We start from the raw sequence: 9,781 nt of genomic DNA, 5'->3' as shown, positions 1-9,781 counted from the left end.
TAGCAGAAGTTATGACCCAACTGGAATCAATAGATATCTATAGAACATATCATCCTAAAACAGAAGAATACACCTTCTTCTCAGAACCTCACTGCACCTTCTCGAAAATTGACCACATAATTGGTCACAAAATGAGCCTCAATAAATAAAGAAGATTGAAATACTCCCATGCATCCTATTAGATCACCATGGTCTAAGGATGGTCTTTAATAACAACAAAGACAACAAAAAGTCCATATGCACATAGAAACTAAACAATGTTCTATGAAATGATAGCAGGCTCAAAGAAGAAATAAAGAAAGAAATTAAGGATTTTCTAGAATTCAATGAAAATGAAAACAGAACATACTCAAACCTATGGGATGCAATGGAAGTAGTACTAAGAAGAAAACTCATAGCTCTAAGTGCTTCCAAAAAGAAACAGGAGAGAGCTTACACTAGCAACCTAACAGCACAGTTGAAAGCTCTAGAACAAAAAGAAGCAGATACACACAAGAGGAGTAGATGGCAAGAAATAATCAAACTTAGGGCAGAAATTGACCAAATAGAAACAAAAGAACCATTCAAAGAATCAACAAAATCAAGAGCTGGTTCTTTGAGAACATTAACAAGATTGATAAACCCTTAGCCAGACTAACTAGAGGGCAAAGAGAGAGTATAAAAATTAACAAAATCAGAAATGAAAGTGGAGACATAGTAACTGACACTGAGGAAATTCAAGAAATCATCAGGTGCTACTATAAAAGCCTATACTCAACAAAGATGGAAAATCTCAAAGAAATGGATGGAATTCTAGACAGATACCAGATACTAAAGTTAAACCGGGACCAGGTAAACCATCTAAATAATCCCATAACACATAAAGAAATAGAAGCAGTCATGAAAAGCCTCTCAAAAAAAAAAAGCCCAGGTCCAGATGTGTTCAGTGCAGAAATTTATCAGACATTTATTGCCAGCCTAATACCAATACTCTGCAAACTATTCCACAAGATAGAATCAGATGGAACACTACCTAACTCATTTTTGATGCCATAATAACCCTTGTTCCTAAACCAAACAAAGACCCTACAAAGAAAGAGAACATCAGACCAATGTCACTTATGAACATTGATGCAAAAATACTCAACAAAATCCTTGCATACCGAATCCAAGAACACATCAAAAAGATCATTTACCATGATCAAGTAGGCTTCATCCCTGGGATGCAGGGATGGTTTAATATAAGGAAATCCATCAATGTAATCCACCCACATAAACAAACTCAAAGGAAAAAAAAAATCACATGGTCATCTCACTAGATGCTGAGGAAGCATTTGACAAAATTCAACACCCCTTCATGTTAAAAGTCTTGGAAAGAACAGGATTCCAAGGCCAATACCTATACAAAATAAAAGCAATATACATCAAACCAACAGCCAACATCAAACTTAACGGTGGGAAACTTTAAGCAATCCCACTAAAATCAGAGACCCAACAAGGCTTCCCACTCTCCCCCTACCTAATCAACATAGTACTGGAAGTCCTGGTCTGAGCAATTAGAAAGCAAAAGGAAATCGAAAAGATACAAATTGGAAAGAAAGAAGTAAAAACATCACTATTGGCAGATGACATGATTGTGTACTTAAATGACCCCAAAAATTCCACCAAAGAACTTCTACAGCTGATAAACAAGTTCAGCAAAGTTACTGGATATAAAATTAACTCAAACTAATCAGTAACCTGCCTCTACTCAAAGGACAAATGTGGAGAAAGAAATTAGGGAAGATACCCTTCACAATAGTCACAAAATATATGAAATACCTTGATGTGACTCTAACTAAGCAAGTGATGGACCTGTAGGACAAGAACTTAAAACCTCTAAAGAAGGAAATCGAGGAAGATCTCATAATATGCCAAGATCACCCATGTTCATGGATTGGAAGAGTCAACATTGCAAAATGGCCATCCTACCAAAAGCAATCTACAGATTCAATGCAATTCCCATCAAAATTCCAACTGAGCTGTTCATAGAGTTGGAAAGAGCAATTTGCAATTTCATCTGGAATAAAAAAAGACCCAGAATAGCTAAATCCATTCTCAACAACAAGAAAACATCTTCAGGAATCAGTATCCCTGACCTCAAGCTATATTTCAAGGCAATTGTGCTAAAAACTGCATGGTACTGGTACAGAAATAGGCATGTGGATCAATGGAATAGAATAGAGGATCTAGAAATGAGCCCTCACATATATGGACACCTGATTTTTGACAAAGTAGCTGTAAACATTCAGTGGAAAATGCACAGCCTCTTCAACAAATAGTGTTGTTCCAACTGGCACTCAGCATGCAGAAGAATGAAAATAGACCCTTTCTTATCTCCTTGTACAAAGCTTAAGTGTAAGTGGATCAAAGATCTCCACATTAAACCAAGTATACTGAAACTATTAGATGAGAAAGTAGGGAAAGCCTTAGAACACATAGGCACAGGAGAAAATTTTCTGAACAAAACACCAATGGCTCCTGCTCTAAGGTCAAAGTTTGACAAATGGGACTTAATGAGTTTGCAAAGTTTCTGTAAGGCTAAGGACACTCTCAAGAAAACAAAACAGCAACCAACAGAGTGGGAAAAGGTCTTTACCAACCCCACATGAGATAGAGGCCTAATATCCAAGGTATACAAAGAACTCAAAAAGCCAGACACCAGAGAACCAAACAACTCTATTAAAAATGGGTACAGAGCTAACCAAAAAGTTCTCAACTGAAGAATATGGAATGGGTGAGAAGCATCTAAGAAGTACTCGACATCAATAGCCATCAGGGAAATGAAAATCAAAACAACCCTGAGATTCCACCTCACACCAGTCAGATTGGCCAAGATCCAAAACTCAGATGACAGCAGATGCTGGCGAGGATGTGGAGGAAGAGGAACACTTCTCCACTGTTGGAGTTGTAAACTGGTTCAACCACTCTAGAAATCAGTCTGGCGATTCCTCAGAAAATTGCACATAATTGTACCTGAAGATCTAGTTATTCCACTAGGGCATATTCCCCAGTGACTCTCCAACATACAACAAAGATATATGCACCACAATGTTCATAGCAGCAGTATTTATAATAGCCAGAACCTGGAAAGAACCCAGATGTCCTTCAGTAGATGAATGGATACAAAAATTGTGGTACATTTACATAGCTATCAGAAACAATGATTTTTTGAAATTATCAAGAAAATGGATGCATCTAGAGAATATCATTCTGAGTGAGATAACCCAGTCACAAAAGAACAGACATAACATGCAGTCACTGATAATTGGATACTAATCCCAGAAAGCTCTGAACACCCCGGAAACAACTCACAGACTATATGAAGCTCAAGAAAAGAAAAAAAATTATGCTTATTTCTTACACACTATGAAAACTTTGACTATTTCCGAGTTACATCCTGTTTTACATGTACTTTATGCTCATTGTAACTAGTAAAATCTTAATGCACAGTACCAAACCTTAAAAAAAAGCACTTAAAAAAAAAAAAAAAAGAACTTGAAATCCCTTCAATTCCTGAGCTCAAAATCCCACTGATCCACAAACTACCCCTAAGATTGAGATTGTAATTTTATCAATCTTCAGCTTGTAAATCTCCACCCTGAAAAAGCCCCGGGACACACTTTGATAAAATACTTAAGAGTTTTACTGTTTGCTTTTCCCAGCCTTTCCCCAGAGTCATATACACTAGGGGGAACAAAACAATCACACTTTCTGGCGTCTATATGGTACTGGTTCAGAACTAACACTGCTTCCCTGAGAGCCAAAGAAACACTATGAACCTCTAGTTTAAGGAGGGGCTTATATTTGTCAGATGATAAATAGAATGTTTCTGAAGTCCGGCTCACATTAGGTCCCATTGGTTCTCAAACTCATCTTGTGGTTATTTCCTCAGTTCCAGAATGCATATTTGTATATACATTTGGTGTGTGTGTGTGTGTGTGTGTGTGTGTATGTGTGTGTCTTCGAAATATATACACACACACGCACACACACACACATAGAGGCAGAATTCTCACTCTTGTTCCCTGACCTGTGGAGGAAGTGTTGAAAAGCCCCAAATGGAAGCCATTGGCTGTACCTCTATCAGAAAAAAATAGTGAAACGAAAACCAACAATGCATATAAGGAGAAAGTACAGGTGTTAGAGTCACTATCAATGACTCGGGATATGTAGAGGTTGTGATTCCTATAACTCCCTTTAACTTTGTTACCTGGCCAATGCAAAAACAGATGGATTGTGGAAAATAACAAACTATTGAAAATGATCAGGTAGTGACTTTGATAGCAGCTGTTGTATCCAGATTAACACACTTCCTGGTACATGTTATGCAACTGTTCATCTATTTAAATGCTCTTTTCTTTGTATCTATCCATAAGGATCACCAAAAGGAATTTATTTTCAGTTGCCAGGAACTGCAGTTTATCTTTTAAGTTTTACGTCAAGGATGTATTATAACTCTCCAGGCCATGTGATAAGTTAGAAGTCTCTTCCATAAAATATCATATTGGTCCACTATATTGGCAACATTATGCTGATTAGACAATGTGAACAGAAGAAAGCATCAACAATTTTGAACTTGTTGGTAATACTGTCATAATAGAAGATGGGAAATAAATCCAACCAAAAATTCAATTCACCTTTTACTTAGGTGAAAATTTTAGGAGTCCTCCGGTGTGGAGTATGCCAAAATATTTATTTTAATTAGAAGGATAAGTTATTTCACTTGGCTCCTCCCATGACCAAGAAAGAAGCACATTTCCTGGACCTATTTAGATTCTGGAGATAGCACATTTCTTTCTATACTCTAGCTCATATACCAAGCAACTAGGAAAGCTTCAAGCTTTGACTGAGCCTAGAATAGATGACTTTTCAACAGGTCCAGACCACTTCGAAGGATACCTTACTACTTGGTCCATATGATCCAGTCAACATGATGGTACTTAAAGTGGCAAAAGCAGATAGAGATGATGTTGGGAGTCTGTAGGTTAATCAGAGGGTATCTTTGGACCAAGTCTTTAGCATCATTTGCAGACAACCATCCTCCTTTTGAGAGATAGCTCTGGCCTGCTGTTGGACCTCAGTAGAAACTGAATTCTTGACAATGGGCCACTGTATTGCCTACTTTCATGTCAACTTAGCACAAACTATAGTCATTAGAGAGGTGAGAGCCTAAATTGAGAAAATGCCTCCTATGATGCAGCTGTAGGCAAGCCTGTAGAATATTTTAATTACTTATTGATGGGGAAAGGGCCAGCCCATTTTATGGGCCATCCTTGGTCCTTGATTCTATTAGAAAGCAAGCTGAACAAACTCTGTAGAGCCAGCCAGTGAGTACCAGTCCTCCATGTCCCTGCATCATCTCCTGCCTCCAGGTTCCCACCCTGTGAAAGTTTCTGTCCTAATCTCCTCCAGTGATTAACAGTAAACCCTTGTACTGGCTGGTTTTGTGTCAACTTGACACAAACTGGAGTTATCACAGAGAAAGGAGCCTCAGCTGAGGAAATGCTTCCATGAGATCCAGCTGTAAGGCATTTTCTCAACTAGTGATCAAGGGGGGAGGGCCCAGCCCATTGTGGGTGGTGCCATCCCTGGGCTGGTAGACCTGGGTTCTATAAGAAAGCAAGCTGAACAAGCCATGGAAATCAAGACAGTAAGTGACATCCCTACATGGTCTCTCCATCAGCTCCTGCTGCCTGACCTGCTTGAGTTCCAGGCCTGACTTCCTTTCGTGATGAGCAGCGATATTGAAGTGTAAGCTGAACAAACCCTTTCTTCCCCAACTTGCTTCTTGGTCATGATATTTTGTGCAGGAATACAAACCCTGACTAAAATAACCCTTTACTCTTCAAGTTGCTATGGTCATGTACTTTCATCACTGTAAACAAACTTTTCTGTTTTATTTTTTAATACTTTGGGGTTCCTTACTGTCTCTAAAGCTAACTCTTTTGCCCATGTGGCTATCTGGTACCTTGTGGTGACCCTCTATGCTGGTATGTCAAACAGCATGGCTTTCCCCCTTTACCTCATCCATCCTCGGAGTAGCTGCTGAGATATAGTTTTCCTGCCCTGTTTTCTTTTTTTCTGTATTTAAACTAATAAAAATTTCAAGTTACAAAAGAAAATACCCCACTAAAATCCATACAATGTCATATAGGTCTTGATATAAAAACTGAACTTAGATACATATCAAATCTGATCTTCATTATACTAGGAAAATATTTTCCTCATCAAAAGATTAGAAACAAAAATGTGACTTGAGTCTTCTATATGATTTTATATTAGAATTTTATACTGGGAAATTTTCTGATTTTCTCCAAGAAAACGTTCTTTTGTATTTCTTATACTAACAGGTCTTTCTGTGTCAGTGTTTATTCATAAGTAACTTTGAGAGTCACATTTTCTAAAACTGAATAAATTGTGATTACCAAAGACTGACAGCATACCTTTCATGATCACTTTTGTTACTTACTGCATTTTCAACTGCAATCCAAACAACAAAAATTTATGGACAGAAATTGCTGAGCACAGAAGAAAGAACTGTAGTAAAGTCATAGCTGACATCCTGGGTATAACATAAGTTTGTGTTTTGCATAAATTATGAGGTTTAGTTTACACATGAATAGATTGAGTAATAGACTATTCAATATTTAAATTTATCAAACTTGATTGTCACTCTTAATTTTCTGTTTTGTGGGGTATTGGGTAAGTTCTCAAGTTTTCAGATAACTGTATTCCTGTTTTCTTGTCTTTATTCATTTTTCTATTTGTTTCCAAGAAAATGTTTTGAGATAGCATCTCACTGTTACCTTGGTTAACCCTGGACTCACTGTGTAGACCACCAAAATTTACAGATATCCTCCTTCTCTCCCTCCCATGTACCATAATGCCCAGCTTCTTTTTTTTTATTTTAAAAGTTCTGTTTTAGTTATGTTTCTATGGCAAATATTTTCAAAAGAAATAAGAACAAAAAACAATATTTGAATGCAGATGACACCATTTATTGAAATATAAATTTACATATGAAGTATTAAAGCAAAAGACAATTTCAATTCAGGAAGAAATATATTACTTTCACTATTGTGTCAAATATCTATTTTTCCAGCAGATTCATGTACTAGAAAAAAGAGCAAATTTCAACATTTTTGCAATGCACCTTACACATCATTGTTATGTACTGGAAAATCATGAGGACAACACAATGGCATTAACCATCAATAAATTTTACCAGACACAAAATATTAAGAAGTTAGTTGGCAGAAATATAGTATAAGAAAGTGACATCAATCACAATTAGTATCACAAATTACTTGAGAAGAAAGAGAAACAGCTGACACTTATAGATTATGTAATTTAGAGTACAAGTCTCAATAAGATACAAATACAAAATTGAAAATACTTAGGCAAAGACACTATTATTATCCAAGAGTTGAACTTTAGTTTTTAAGATGTAAGAGGGGGAAGTAAATTGATCTTTTTATTTCTGTAGCATCAAACACTTCTGGTGGTCTAGTTAATAAAATTTGTGTAACCAATATTACAGAAGAGTCTGTATTTACATTGAGACAAACTGGATTTTAATGAGATTTTGAACATAAATGAAACAGGCAAAAAATTATTACAAACCAAAGTTTTCAATGTGTAAAGTTGAAGATTAAGTAATATTGGAGTTAAAATAAAATATAAAATCAAAAATCATTCTTTCAAGGTAGTTAAGGAAAAAAACATTATGGCAGCAAAACTGTCAGTGATTAAATAAAAGTGCTATTGCTGCTATATTCTCTGTGTCTCAAATACAAACAGAGCAATATTGAAAAACAAAAGTCCCCACATAATGCCACTATATTGGGATAAAAGACTATGTAATAGAAGGAGCAGCTACATCAAAAAGTACAGAATTAGTATTGTTTTTAATTTTTAACGTAGTCCTAATAAATATATGGTGAGTTATGCTACAGAAATAAGATTGATTTAGCAATTTAGTTTTTAAATGGATATCACCCCTCTGTAATATTCTTTATTTAAATTGTAAATTAGTAAGATATTAAAATACTTGTCAATTTTACATTAGCATAATCATATAGAATGAGCACCAGGAGTTCTATACTCTAGTGCTGCAATTATTCAACCCCTGAATAAATAAAAATCACATCGATCTACACCACAGTTTGTTTAAAGATACAATACAGGCCAATTCACACATTACATATATTTTACGATATCACCTTGAGTTGTATTTTGTTTAAACATATCACAATAAATATTTAGTAAACAAGAAAAGTCAAAAATGGCCAGCAAATAATGGCAGTACACATTTCACAAACTCATACAGCATTAGTGTAAAATGGACAATGTTTCACCATACTAGTGCACTTCACTGTCCTGATTTTCTTTGAAAATAAAATCCAGTTGTTTCCTTCACTTTCAAAAGGTGGAAATTTACACCCACAATAAATATTAAATTCATAAGCATCATACAGCTTTTGCTGCTTTTAGACAGATTTGTTCTCTAGTCACTGGTGATAGGTATAGAAAATGAGAAATAAAGAGCTACTAACTTGAAACAGAATGAATATACTAAGAACAAACCAAAACACTTGGAGTGTCTGATGAGTGTGAAGACTGGGGAATTATGTGTAGAGGTGGTTTGATTTTTTTTTTACTGAATTTTGATAATAGTGGGTATTTCCAAATTGATATTACTTAATGAATGTTTTTTTGTTTGCAAATCCTACTCTGCACTGCATATGTATTGGTATTATGTTGTACTGAAATGTTGGAGTTTAAAAAAGAAACTTCAGAATCTATTGTTTTATAACTTTAGAATCCTCAAATATCTATGTATTCATTTTTAATGACTAGATATATTTGTGGAGAAATTTTGAAGAAATAGTTAACATCATTGTGATGATCTTCAAAAACATTAAGCATCTGGGTAATATTAACTGTTGGTACTTTTTATCATAATTTAGAATTAACTGTAAGTTAAATGTCACTGCATTTTATAGAGAATTTTCTTTGAAGATGATCTTTATCTTACTCTAATATATGTATAAGAATAAAGAAGTTGGTTTGTAGGTGAATATTAGTTGTTTAAGATAATGGAAATCTACTAAAGGTGAGTCATTTTTAAAAATAAACTCTTAAAATATTATTTTAATAGCAAAAATATGCTCTAGGTAAATTCACAAAGTGCATCTTTTATTGTTTTCCATCAACATATTTTACAATTTAGATGTAGTTGGTACTGTATGTTCATTCATTTTTCTCAAAGAGCCTAAAATAAAATGATTTTATAATATTTAATAAAAGGAAAATTGGAGGCTTTCAAAGTCATTCTGTATATATGCTTTCATTATCTTTGAAACCCTGGCATAAGCCATCTTATTTTAAATATCAAGATATTTCAGTTGGGGGAGTACATGGTATTCTGTCCCCTATATTTTTGCATCATCATTCCTATCTGGATGTTTAAATAATATGGATTTTTATCTTTATAAATAAAAGAAGGTATCAATAGATATTTTTACTCCCTTAATGGTCTTTACCTTTACTTTAATATTCATTCCATCATAATTCCTTAAGGTCAAAATGTGGGGAGAATTTATGATTACTACTGGATCGGAGTTTAAGGGTTTAGGTGGGGGAAATTTGGAAAAGGGGGTAGTAAGGGTATGGTAGGAATTGGAATGAATCTTGAGAATAGGCTGAGAGAAATGATGATAAATAGGGTGGAGTGAACATGCAGAGAGTATCACTGTAG

Source organism: Micromys minutus (genome assembly GCF_963924665.1).
Source record: "Micromys minutus genome assembly, chromosome: X".
NCBI lineage: Eukaryota > Metazoa > Chordata > Mammalia > Rodentia > Muridae > Micromys > Micromys minutus.
Note: the sequence above shows the minus strand (reverse complement) of the source record.